This window comes from Cherax quadricarinatus, chromosome 1 (genome assembly GCF_038502225.1).
Source record: "Cherax quadricarinatus isolate ZL_2023a chromosome 1, ASM3850222v1, whole genome shotgun sequence".
In the NCBI taxonomy this organism is placed as follows: domain Eukaryota; kingdom Metazoa; phylum Arthropoda; class Malacostraca; order Decapoda; family Parastacidae; genus Cherax; species Cherax quadricarinatus.
The window spans coordinates 88,580,096-88,593,382 of record NC_091292.1 but is presented as its reverse complement, the minus strand read 5'-3'; the positions used below and the strand labels follow the sequence as shown (position 1 = coordinate 88,593,382).

The 13,287-nt window shown below is 38.0% G+C and overlaps 1 protein-coding gene across 4 annotated transcripts in view; it reads right to left on the bottom strand.

The window, feature by feature from the left end:
- Positions 1-3,682: 3,682 nt before the first annotated feature.
- The window catches only part of LOC128685958 (uncharacterized), a 374,632-nt gene continuing 365,027 nt past the window's right edge, over positions 3,683-13,287 (bottom strand). For all 4 annotated transcript variants that reach the window (XM_070083475.1, XM_070083473.1, XM_070083467.1 and 1 more), the window contains one exon: positions 3,683-6,784. The gene's annotated coding sequence lies outside the window, so the exon portion shown is untranslated. The remainder of the gene's footprint in view (positions 6,785-13,287) is intronic.

The following is a 13,287-nucleotide window of genomic DNA, read 5'->3' as shown; positions in this document are numbered from 1 at the left end:
AGTACAGTGGACCCCCGCATACCGCACGCATTGCATACCGTACAATCCGCATACCGCTCGCCTTTTTCGCAAAAATTTTACCTCGCATACCGCCCAAAAACCCGCTCACCGCTCTTCGTCCGAGACGCGTCCAATGTGCAGCCTGAGCCACGCTCACATGTTCCGCCGGTGGCATTGTTTACCAGCCAGCCTCCGCGGTAACATCCAAGCATACAATCGGAACATTTCGTATTATTACAGTGTTTTTGGTGATTTTTTCTGGAAAATAAGTGACCATGGGCCCCAAGAAAGCTTCTAGTGCCAACCCTACAGCAATAAGGGTGAGAATTACTATAGAGATGAAGAAAAAGATCATTGATAAGTATGAAAGTGGAGTGCGTGTCTCCGAGCTGGCCAGGTTGTATAATAAACCCCAATCAACCATCGCTACTATTGGTGGTACAGCTGCTGCTGCTGTACCACCGTCAGCTGCTGCTGTAGTACCGTCTGCTGCTGCTGTAGCATCGTCTGCTGCTGCTGTAGCATCGTCTGCTGCTGCTGTAGCATCGTCTGCTGCTGCTGTAGCATCGTCTGTTGCTGCTGTAGCATCGTCTGTTGCTGCTGTAGCATCGTCTGTTGCTGCTGTACCACCGTCAGCTGCTGCTGCTGCTGTAGCACCGTTGTTGGTGTGGCTTATTGAGAATACCAAGAAACAATTAACCCCAGAGGATTTGCCACCAAGGATAACCCAAAAAAGTCAGTGTCATCGAAGACTGTCTAACTTATTTCCATTGGGGTCCTTAATCTTGTCTCCCAGGATGCAACCCACACCAGTCGACTAACACCCAGGTGAACAGGGAAAAATGCCTGGAACTAGTGCTCATATTGGTGAATTTAAAGCCAGCAAAGGTTGGTCTGAGAGATTTAAGAATCGTAGTGGCATACACAGTGTGATAAGGCCTGTTCTGGAAGAAAATGCCAAACAGGACCTACAGTACTCAGGAGGAAAAGGCACTCCCAGGACACAGTGTCTCATCAGTCATTGCTGCATCTTCAATAAAGGTAAGTGTCATTTATTCTTCATTTAGTAGAGTAGTACATTTTTTTTTTTTTTTTTTTTTTTTTTAAACAAGTCGGCCGTCTCCCACCGAGGCAGGGTGACCCAAAAAAGAAAGAAAATCCCCAAAAAGAAAATACTTTCATCATCATTCAACACTTTCACCACACTCGCACATTATCACTGTTTTTGCAGAGGTGCTCAGAATACAACAGTCTAGAAGCATACACATATAAAGATACACAACATATCCCTCCAAACTGCCAATATCCCAAACCCCTCCTTTAAAGTGCAGGCATTGTACTTCCCATTTCCAGGACTCTAAGTCCGACTATATGAAAATAACCGGTTTCCCTGAATCCCTTCACTAAATATTACCCTGCTCACACTCCAACAGATCGTCAGGTCCCAAGTACCATTCGTCTCCATTCACTCCTATCTAACACGCTCACGCACGCTTGCTGGAAGTCCAAGCCCCTTACCCACAAAACCTCCTTTACCCCCTCTCTCCAACCCTTTCGAGGACGACCCCTACCCCGCCTTCCTTCCCCTATAGATTTATATGCTTTCCATGTCATTCTACTTTGATCCATTCTCTCTAAATGACCAAACCACCTCAACAACCCCTCTTCTGCCCTCTGACTAATACTTTTATTAACTCCACACCTTCTCCTAATTTCCACACTCCGAATTTTCTGCATAATATTTACACCACACATTGCCCTTAAACAGGACATCTCCACTGCCTCCAACCGTCTCCTCGCTGCTGCATTTACCACCCAAGCTTCACACCCATATAAGAGTGTTGGTACTACTATACTTTCATACATTCCCTTCTTTGCCTCCATAGATAACGTTTTTTGACTCCACATATACCTCAACGCACCACTCACCTTTTTTCCCTCATCAATTCTATGATTAACCTCATCCTTCATAAATCCATCCGCCGACACGTCAACTCCCAAGTATCTGAAAACATTCACTTCTTCCATACTCCTCCTCCCCAATTTGATATCCAATTTTTCTTTATCTAAATCATTTGACACCCTCATCACCTTACTCTTTTCTATGTTCACTTTCAACTTTCTACCTTTACACACATTCCCAAACTCATCCACTAACCTTTGCAATTTTTCTTTAGAATCTCCCATAAGCACAGTATCATCAGCAAAAAGTAACTGTGTCAATTCCCATTTTGAATTTGATTCCCCATAATTTAATCCCACCCCTCTCCCAAACACCCTAGCATTTACTTCCTTAACAACCCCATCTATAAATATATTAAACAACCATGGTGACATTACACATCCCTGTCTAAGACCTACTTTTACCGGGAAATAGTCTCCCTCTCTTCTACACACCCTAACCTGAGCCTCACTATCTTCATAAAAACTCTTTACAGCATTTAATAACTTACCACCTATTCCATATACTTGCAACATCTGCCACATTGCTCCTCTATCCACTCTATCATATACCTTTTCTAAATCCATAAATGCAATAAAAACTTCCCTACCTTTATCTAAATACTGTTCACATATATGCTTCAATGTAAACACTTGATCTACACATCCCCTACCCACTCTGAAACCTCCTTGCTCATCCGCAATCCTACATTCTGTCTTACCTCTAATTCTTTCAATTATAACCCTACCGTACACTTTTCCTGGTATACTCAGTAAGCTTATTCCTCTATAATTTTTACAGTCTCTTTTGTCCCCTTTCCCTTTATATAAAGGGACTATACATGCTCTCCGCCAATCCCTAGGTACCTTCCCCTCTTTCATACATTTATTGAACAAAAGTACCAACCACTCCAACACTATATCCCCCCCTGCTTTTAACATTTCTGTCATGATCCCATCAGTACCAGCTGCTTTACCCCCTTTCATTTTACGTAATGCCTCACGTACCTCCCCCACACTTACATTCTGCTCTTCTTCACTCCTAAAAGATGGTATACCTCCCTGACCAGTGCATGAAATTACTGCCTCTGTTTCTTCCTTAACATTTAAAAGTTCCTCAAAATATTCTCGCCATCTACCTAATACCTCCATCTCCCCATCTACTAACTCCCCTACTCTGTTTTTAACTGACAAATCCATATTTTCCCTTGGCTTTCTTAACTTGTTTAACTCACTCCAAAATTTTTTCTTATTTTCATTAAAATTTCTTGACAGTGCCTCTCCCACTCTATCATCTGCTCTCCTTTTGCACTCTCTCACATGCACAATATATATTGTGCATGTACTACTCTACTATTGTGCATGTATCCTTCTCTGTGTGTGTAGGAAAATGTATATTTCATGTGGTAAAATTTTTTTTTCATACTTTTGGGTGTCTTGCCCTCTTTCACGGATTAAAGTCGCTATGCGGGGGTCCACTGTACAGTACTGTATTTACTTCAGTCACTGATTACCTTGTACTGATTTTACACCTTAAAATAGTTTTAGGCACAGATTTTTATATACTGTACAGTATATATATATATAAAAAATGAAGGCTAATGACAATATCATAGCATACTATCAAAATTATGGGTCATTTCTAATGATGTGAAGCTTTTAATATGCAAAATATTTAATTGCATTAAATTCACTTTAATTAGCATATCCTGAAAGATGGAAATCAAATAAAAATAGCATCTTCAATAGTGGAAATGCAAATTTATAATACACAATATACAAAGAGTAATTTGGGTTTTTGTGAGAAAATGGGCTTGTTAATATAGTACGTTTACTACATATTGCACCATGTGAAAAATTTATAGTTAAAAAAAATTAAAGATTTAAAAAATTATTACATTATTTGTCCTTATGTATAAGGCCACTAAGATAACCTTAACAAATCTTTACGTATTGAATAATTATGACTAGTCGGGATTTAATTACCAAACTGAGGATTTTTTGGTAAATGATACATCTCTACCCTTCAGCATTTTTACATTAAACTTCTTCATATCAAAAGGAATACAACTAGAAAGCAAAGCTAAAATGAGGGACAGCACCAAACAATAATTCTCGACTAATATACGTATCCACATAATTCCTGACTAATCTTTCCTTCAACAAAATGGCCGTATCCCACCAAGGCAGGGTGGCCCAAAAAAAAAATTTTCTCTTTAAATTTAGTAATGTATACAGGAGAAGGGGTTAATAGTCCCTTGCTCCTGGCATTTTAGTCGTCTCTTACGACACATGGCTTACAGAGGTAGAATTCTGTTCCACTTCCCCATGGAGTAATTCCTGACTAATGATACACTTGCAATCTCTGTGGGTGTGTAATTATGAAGCCAGTTAAAGTACAGCACCCAATATCCACTCAGTATTACATGTATATGTATTATTGTATACTGAATTTAATTATATTTCTACAGTTAACTCTTTGCCTTGCATAATCTTGAAGGGTGTGGGATAAAATGTGCTAATCATGAAAACATTACATTAATTATTATATACTGTATAATACACCTACAGGCTTTTTAGTTTCAGAGGGCATCAGTCATTGTCCTAATTAATAATACTCCCTTAATTCATGATTCTTGATGCCAGTGAGGTGCTTTTGATCCAAGGAATTGGATGTGGCCTCCCCTTCTTTAAACTAAAGCAGATTACCTCAATTTTTCTAGTTGCTGTATAACCCCCATATATGTTTAATGCTCCCTTTCCCCCCATGAAATGTAAAAATTAATTCATGATCAGCACCACTACTTCATGAAAAAATTGGCATGGCTGGATAATGTGAAAATTATGAAAACATCCTGCAGAGTTACTAGTGGAAAACAAAAGGAAATATGGACAGTGAATTAATAGACCACAATGGTGCTGTTGCATAAATGCATAGATGAATATTAATGGGAGGAAGGTAGAGTTCCTTAAACTTTCTCTTATAGTAGTTATTTGTACACTTGCATTTTTACATTAAACTTCCCTTATACAGTGGAACCTCAGTATACAACTAGCTCCCTACTCGAACAAAGCTCAGCACTCGACCAAACAAATATGACCTGCCAGAACTTCGCTGTAAACTATTTCGTGTTTCTTCACATTTTTTTTTTTGTATTATTTGTATAAACAAGTCACCATGGGCCTACAAAGATTAGTGATAACAGTCAACCAAACAGAAAATTGGTTGGGAAGAATTTGTTTGATACTCAAATGAAGCGGCACTCGAACAGCTTTTGGAATGAATTAAGATTACATACTGAGATTCCACTGAATTAGTTACAGTATATATTAAGAGAGCAAAACTAAAACAAGGGACAACATTTAACACCGATACTTCCAGACAAATATTTCCACATGCAATCTCTGGGTACATTAAAAAAAGAAGCCAACATATGTACAGCAAATATAAATTATATATATATATATATATACTCAGTATTATACTGTCTGCATTATTACAGTACACTAAATTTATACTACATTTAATTATATTTCTATAGTTAATTCTTTGGCTTACAAAATCTCCAAGGACGTGCGAGCAAAACCTGCCCGATCTTGAGAACTTACACTATACTAATGCACTTGCTTGGGCTTAAAATTTTAATGGGTTAAAAATAGTATATTCCACTAACCTTTGTTATACTGCATTGCCATGGAAGAAAGCTTTGGCTAAAAAATTTTATGTAATCTACAGAAGAAAACAGTGTCAAAATAACTTGTCCTAATGGCTTTTCTCTTCCATTTTGATTAACCAGTACTGTATTATATCCTTTATTCTAGCAATACAACTTTAGCAAAACTAGCCAAATTTTAAGCACTTTAAATCAGAGTAATCTAGTCAAATAATAAATTTTTCTAATATCAGAGTACAACAGTGTCCCAATTTACCCTTTCATTGTTTATTGCATAGATGTACGTAACTGAGGCCAGTCTTGCTTATGTAGATCCACATTTTGATCATAGCAGTCTCAAATATGCTGTAATCTGTAAATTTTAGCCTTGACATAAGAAAATGGGTCTGGGTAGTAGGTTTAAACAGCATTAAAAAAAAAAATGCCTGTGTGTGTGTGTTAACATGATGGGAACACCTAACCTCTGCAGTTGTTTGGTTTAAAATAGGAACTTTGAGGCATGTTTTAGTATGGTTTTCATGGGTTTATTGGCTATTCCTTGGTATCAACTGACAATGGAAGACATTAGTGAAATGGAAATGATTTTGGTCACTTTCAGACTGGTAGCTTGAAACAGGCCACAAAGGGGCAGAAATATTACATTTTTGGCAGTTTTCTTAAAGGTTAGGGGGCCCTGAAGTGATATTGCCGATGTCTGAAAGTAGTGAGAACTTGGGCATTTTTTTCAGGGCTTTGCAAATCATTTGGGCCATAGTCGAAGTAACTGGTCTATAAGATTTCAATATGCTGTTGATGTGTGAGCAAAGGTAGTATTGTATCTGTAATGAGACCTAAGACAACTGGATAGCTAGATTTTTGTAAGTGTAAAGGTACAGTTCTTGCCTACGGATAGACAGGTTGCAGTTTGATGGCCATCACTAGCCTTCTGGAAAGGCAACTGGACGGAGTAATGTTTTCTTTGGGTCGCCCTGCCAATGTGGAAAATGACTACCCTAACCCAATAATCTGTGATACATGGTTGCAAGATTACTTCAAGTACCGTAGAATATTCTTCATGGTTAAGCATTCCTCTACAGAGTAACTTACTCCAGCTTGCTTCTGAACTAAAAAAAAAATTAACTCGTGCAAGTAGGGTCAGCTTCTCTGGGTTTTTGCATGAATGACCTGATCTGCAAGTAACAATTATGTGGTTTTTAGAAGATAATAAATTATATCTCTAAATTTTTTTACAATGACAATTACATATATCAATAGCAACTAATGACTAAGAAGTTTACATCTCTATATATACATAGGACCCCATATCCGCAGGTTCAGTTTCTGCTGTTTCAATTATTTGCTTTTTACTGTGGCCCAAAAATAACCCTTAATTTTGCTTAATAATGGCACCAAAGCACAATAGTAGTGATGGCAGTTCTTCAAAGCCTAAGAGAAGCTGTGAAGTGCTTCCCATCAGTGAAGTGCTAATTCTTGACTTACTGTAATTTATCAATTAAACTTTATCATAGGTATGCATGTAAATGAAAAACGACTATGTATAGGGTTTGCTACTATCTGTGGTAGGTCTTGAAACATATCCCCTGTGGATACAGGGGTCTTACTGTACTATAAAAGATTTACTTGTTTGAAAATTGCAATATTAGTAAACTTTAATTAACATACTTTGTAAATACTGGGCAAAATCCATTGGAGCATTTGATTCAGAAACAATGGATAAAATTCAGTAGTTACAGAACTGTCTGTTACTGTTATGATCACAGCAAAAACAATCTCATCTCAACCACACTTGCCATTACCTTCCTCTGCTTCTTCCCATTCCTCCCCCCCCCATTAGTCCATTAAATCCTGAGTTTACTATTAACTCTTAATTGATATTTATACTGTGAAAACCTATTGTGACAGTAGGGCCCCACTTAATGGCATTTCACTAATGTGGACATTACAAATTATGACCAGAACTTGTTATATAGTCCCTTCCCCACCTGACTCGCTAGTACGGTCACCACATGCCACTCTGTTTACATTCTCCATAAGCTCTTCCATGTCTGGAAATGTTCCAAAATTTCAAATGTTTTAAAATTATTGCATATTTTATACCTACAGTAGGGCCCCACTTATACGGCAGGTTAGGTTCCAAGTTACCGCCACAGGCATCGCCGGAAACTATAACGCCATAACTATAATGCTGATGACACTGTGCTCTTGGGATATTCTGAAGAGAAGTTGCAGAGATTGGTGGATGAATTTGGTAGGGTATGCAAAAGAAGAAAATTAAAAGTGAATACAGGAAAGAGTAAGGTTATGAGGATAAAAAGATTAGGTGATGAAAGATTGGATATCAGATTGGAGGGAGAGAGTATGGAGGAGGTGAATGTATTCAGATATTTGAGAGTGGACGTGTCAGCGGATGGGTCTATGAAAGATGAGGTGAATCATAAAATTGATGAGGGGAAAAGGGTGAGTGGTGCACTTAGGAGTCTGTGGAGACAAAGAACTTTGTCCTTGGAGGCAAAGAGGGGAATGTATGAGAGTATAGTTTTACCAACGCTCTTATATGGGTGTGAAGCATGGGTGATGAATGTTGCAGCAAGGAGAAGGCTGGAGGCAGTGGAGATGTCATGTCTGAGAATCAGAGTAAAGTGCAGATAATACCCATAGTCCACCGTTAGTGTTATATTGTCATAAATTTGTGCCCCCCTAAAATTCTAATACCCCAACTACTTTTGATTGTCATTGTTGTATTCAACGACCATTCTACCTCATAGTCTTAATTGTGTTTAATATCTACAGAATTTATCTCCTTTTTTACAACTTACCACATCACTGTTCTATCTTATTTTATTATAAACTAACCATAACTTGTCTTCAATAATTCTACCTCACTTTAAAAAATACTCAATTGCCCAATTTTATTCTAAATCCCTATTATTGCCCAATTTTACTTTAAACTATATTGATCAAACTTATTGTAAACTTCTTTTATTGACCATTTTTATTCTATACTTTTTTAAACTAGCATTTTCAACTACAACTTTTATATTATCCTGTCTACCATCTTACTAGCATATTATAACCAAGTCATTGCCATTTTTATTTTTATCATTCTTTTGCTACCTTAATTTGTGTATTTTATCCTGTCAATTTAAATCTAATTATACTCTAATTCTTGTAAACAACTTATATAAGACCTTAGTGCAATTACAATTGAGAGTCTTGTGCCTTTATTATATTATTAGATTAATCACAGTTATACTCTAGCTCATTCTAGCTCAATACATAGTCAATACCAAATTCACTATATTAGACCATAGTGCAATTACTAGTGAGAGACGGGTGCTATTTTTAATTTGTATTTTTATATTATTAGATTAAACTCAGTTGTACCATAGCTCATTCTAACTCAATACATAGTCAATACCAAATTCACTATATTAGACCATAGTGCAATTACTAGTGAGAGACTAGTGCTATTTTTAATTTGTATTTTTATATTATTAGATTAAACCTATTGTACTATAGCTCATTCTAGCTCAAAACATAGACTCCACAAAAGTCATTATATTAGACCTTAGTGCGATTACAAGTGAGAGTCTTGTTCTATTTTTAATTTGTATTTTTATATTACTAGCTTACACCTAGTTGTACTTTAGCTCATTCCAGCACAACACATAGACAACATCAACTTCATTATGTGTAGTAGTGACTATATTCTACATGACCAAAATACTCTAGCTATATACTTGCCCAAACTTCCTACCACCACAGATATCAGTACTAGAACACAACACACAACTCAGGATATAAATAACCATAATTTAAACCTAGAAGATGATTGATCACGTTGACCCTGATCTAAACCTCCATAATCTGACACCCAATCAAAACCTATTGGAAAGTAACTGCCTTTATTACACAGCATCACAAGCCAGCACTATCCTAAACAATGCTAAAAGTCTATCAGTACTTAACTACAACATCAGGTCCTTAAGCAAACACTATGATGACCTCCTAGCACTCCTAGAATCACTAAAGACACCCTTCTCCTGCATTATTCTTACTGAGACCTGGCTTAAGCAGGACACAATAGATATCTACCCTCTACCAGGATACACAGCAATTCACAACTGCAGACCAAACCAAGTTGGGGGTGGTATTGCAATCTATTACTCTAACCAATTATCTTGTATTAGCACCACTTGCTTTAGTGATGAATATGGGGAATACATTTTTGCTAATTTTACTGTAAAAAACCTTAAGACGCCTATAACAATCGGTGCCATTTACCGGATACCTCACACAAACATCCCAAATTTCAGTGAGAAATTAAAGACACTAATAACAAACAGACAAATGAATAAGCACCACCTTCTCTTAGCTGGAGACTTCAACATCAACCTTGGCTTACTAGATGATCAGCCTGTAACTGATTTCATCAACAATATGAACAACACACTTCTCATACCAACAATAACTAAACCAACCAGGCTCCCTGAGACAAGTGCAACCATAATAGACCACATATGGACCAATATACTAGCCCCCCTTAAATCAGGGATAATCACAGATAGCACTACAGACCACAACCCTACCTTCCTCCTGACAAACATTAGTAAACCACCACTTGAATACAACAAAGTCTCATTTAGACTCCATGACGAGGCCTCAGTAAGGAAGTTCACAGCTGACCTAGAGACTGTTGACTAGCCTACAGAATTCTCCAAGGCCAATGGTATTGATGACTGGACAGACATTTTTCTTAACAAATTACTTAGACTATACAACAAACATTGTCCTATAAAAACAAAACAGATCACAAACAAACGGCTTGGCTGCCCATGGCTAACCAGCACCATTCTGAAATCCATTGACAAGAAACACCAATATGAAAAGCAATATAGACAGGGTTTAATACACAAAGATATTCTTAAATACTATTCATCAGCTCTCACCAAAGTAATAAAGAAAGCCAAACAACTATACTACTCCAGTAGATTCACAGACACTAGAGGAGATATAAAAAAGACCTGGAAAACACTCTCTCAGATTCCAGGGACCCACAAACTGAGAAAAACCAAGAATATTGTCCTAACTAAACCTAATGAAACACCACTACATCCCACTGACACAGCTAACAAGATAAACGACTTCTTCTCAACCATAGGATCTAATCTCGCCAGTAAAATCCCACATACCAATGCTCATGCCGGGGACTACCTAGATGGGAATTTCCCAAATTCCTTCTATCTTGCACCAACTGAGCCCACGGAAGTCACCGAGATTATAAAGTCACTTAAAAATAACTCGGGGAATCTGTCTCATGTCCCACCATTACTGTACAAGCGAGCGGCCCATGTCCTTTTGCATGCTATTTCATTACTTTTTAACAAGTCACTAGAGACTAGCACCTTCCCGAAACTACTCAAGATGGCAAGGGTTACACCAATACATAAAGGTGGTGACCCTACAGACTTAAACAACTATAGGCCAATATCTAACTTACCATTGCTATCCAAAATCTTTGAGAAACTCGTGCACAGGAGACTGTATTCATTTATAACGGCTCTAAACATACTCAACCCCTGCCAATTTGGATTCAGGAAAAATTAAAGCACTAATGATGCAATCATAAAAATGCTAGATCTGCTTTATACAGCATTGGAAAATAAGGAATATCCACTAGGAATTTTTATTGACCTAAGAAAAGCTTTTGACACAGTAGACCACGACATACTACTCCACAAACTTGATCATTACGGTATAAGAGGCCATGCGCTTGCTTATTTCAAATCTTACATTACTAATAGGTATCAGTATGTCACCATTAAAGACACAGCATCAGCAACATGGCCACTTGATACTGGAGTTCCGCAGGGAAGTGTCCTTGGTCCCCTGCTCTTCCTCATATACATCAATGACCTTCCAAACGTATCCCAACACCTGAAACCCATTCTCTTTGCTGACGACACGACTTATGTCATCTCTCACCCTAATCTTGCCACCCTCAACACCATTGTGAATGAGGAGCTGATCAAAATATCGACTTGGATGACAGCCAATGAACTTAGGCTTAACACTGACAAAACCTACTATATTATGTTTGGTAGCAGAATAGGAGATGCACAAATTAACATTAAGATTGACAACACTCTAATTACCAGAAATAATGGGGGCAAATTCCTAGGCTTATACCTTGACAACAACCTGAATTTCAGCACCCATATCCAGCATATAACCAAAAAAGTATCCAAAACGGTTGGGATCCTCTCCAAGATACGATACTACGTGCTGCAAAATGCCCTTCTCACACTATACCACTCACTTATTTATCCATACCTCACCTATGCTATTTGTGCTTGGGGATCAACTGCAGCAACACACCTAAAGCCAATAATAACCCAACAAAAAGCTGCAGTAAGAATAATCACTAAATCCCATCCCTGGCAACACACCCCTCCACTCTTCATAGACCTAAACTTACTCCCTGTTCAGTACATCCACACTTACTACTGTGCAATCTACATCTACAGGGCCTTAAACTCTAATATCAACCTTGACCTAAAACGCTTTCTTGATAGTTGTGACAGAACCCACAGGCATAACACCAGACACAAACATCTCTACGACATTCCCCGTGTCCGACTAAACCTTTACAAAAATTCAATGTATGTCAAAGGCCCTAAAATCTGGAATACCCTACCTGAGAACTGCAGACACATTCATCACCTTCAAAACTACCATTAGAAAACATCTTATCTCCCTGATACACCCCATCAACTAACTACACGAATACCACCTGGTGGTTCACACTTACACTCATTCACCCATTTGACCATAAACAGAAATATTAATCTCAATCTTAAAATAATGAATCCTGTGATACTCCAATACTGAAATTATGTACTGTGCCAAAACAAAAGCATTCACATTGCTACACTCACAAACTAGTATTTAGTCACTTAGCCATAATACCAACTTACCTCATAATTTGTAATATTTTACAATTAAGAATAAAACTAAGTCTGCCCGAAATGCCTAGCCATACTAAGCGTTTTAGTGGTACACTCTGTAATCATTATTTTACTACATGTAAACCACACAATAACCAAATTTCTGTAAACTCAGCATTGTAATCCTTATAGAGAATAAACTTTGAATTTGAATGTGTGGTGTGAATATAATGCAGAGAATTCGTAGTTTGGAAGTTTAGGAGGAGGTGCGGGATTACCAAAACTGTTGTCCAGAGGGCTGAGGAAGGGTTGTTGAGGTGGTTCAGACATGTAGAGAGAATGGAGCGAAACAGAATGACTTCGAGTGTATCAGTCTGTAGTGGAAGGAAGGCGGGGTAGGGGTCGGCCTAGGAAAGGTTGGAGGGAGGGGGTAAAGGAGGTTTTGTGTGCGAGGGGCTTGGATTTCCAGCAGGCATGCGTGAGCGTGTTTGATAGGAGTGAATGGAGACAAATGGTTTTTAATACTTGACGTGCTGTTGGAGCAAAGTAACATTCATGAAGGGGTTCAGGGAAACCGGCAGGCCAGACTTGAGTCCTGGAGATGGGAAGTACACTGTACAGTGCCTGCACTCTGAAGGAGGGGTGTTAAGTTGCAGTTTAAAAACTGTAGTGTAAAGCACCCTTCTGGCAAGACAGTGATGGAGTGAATGATGATGAAAGTTTTT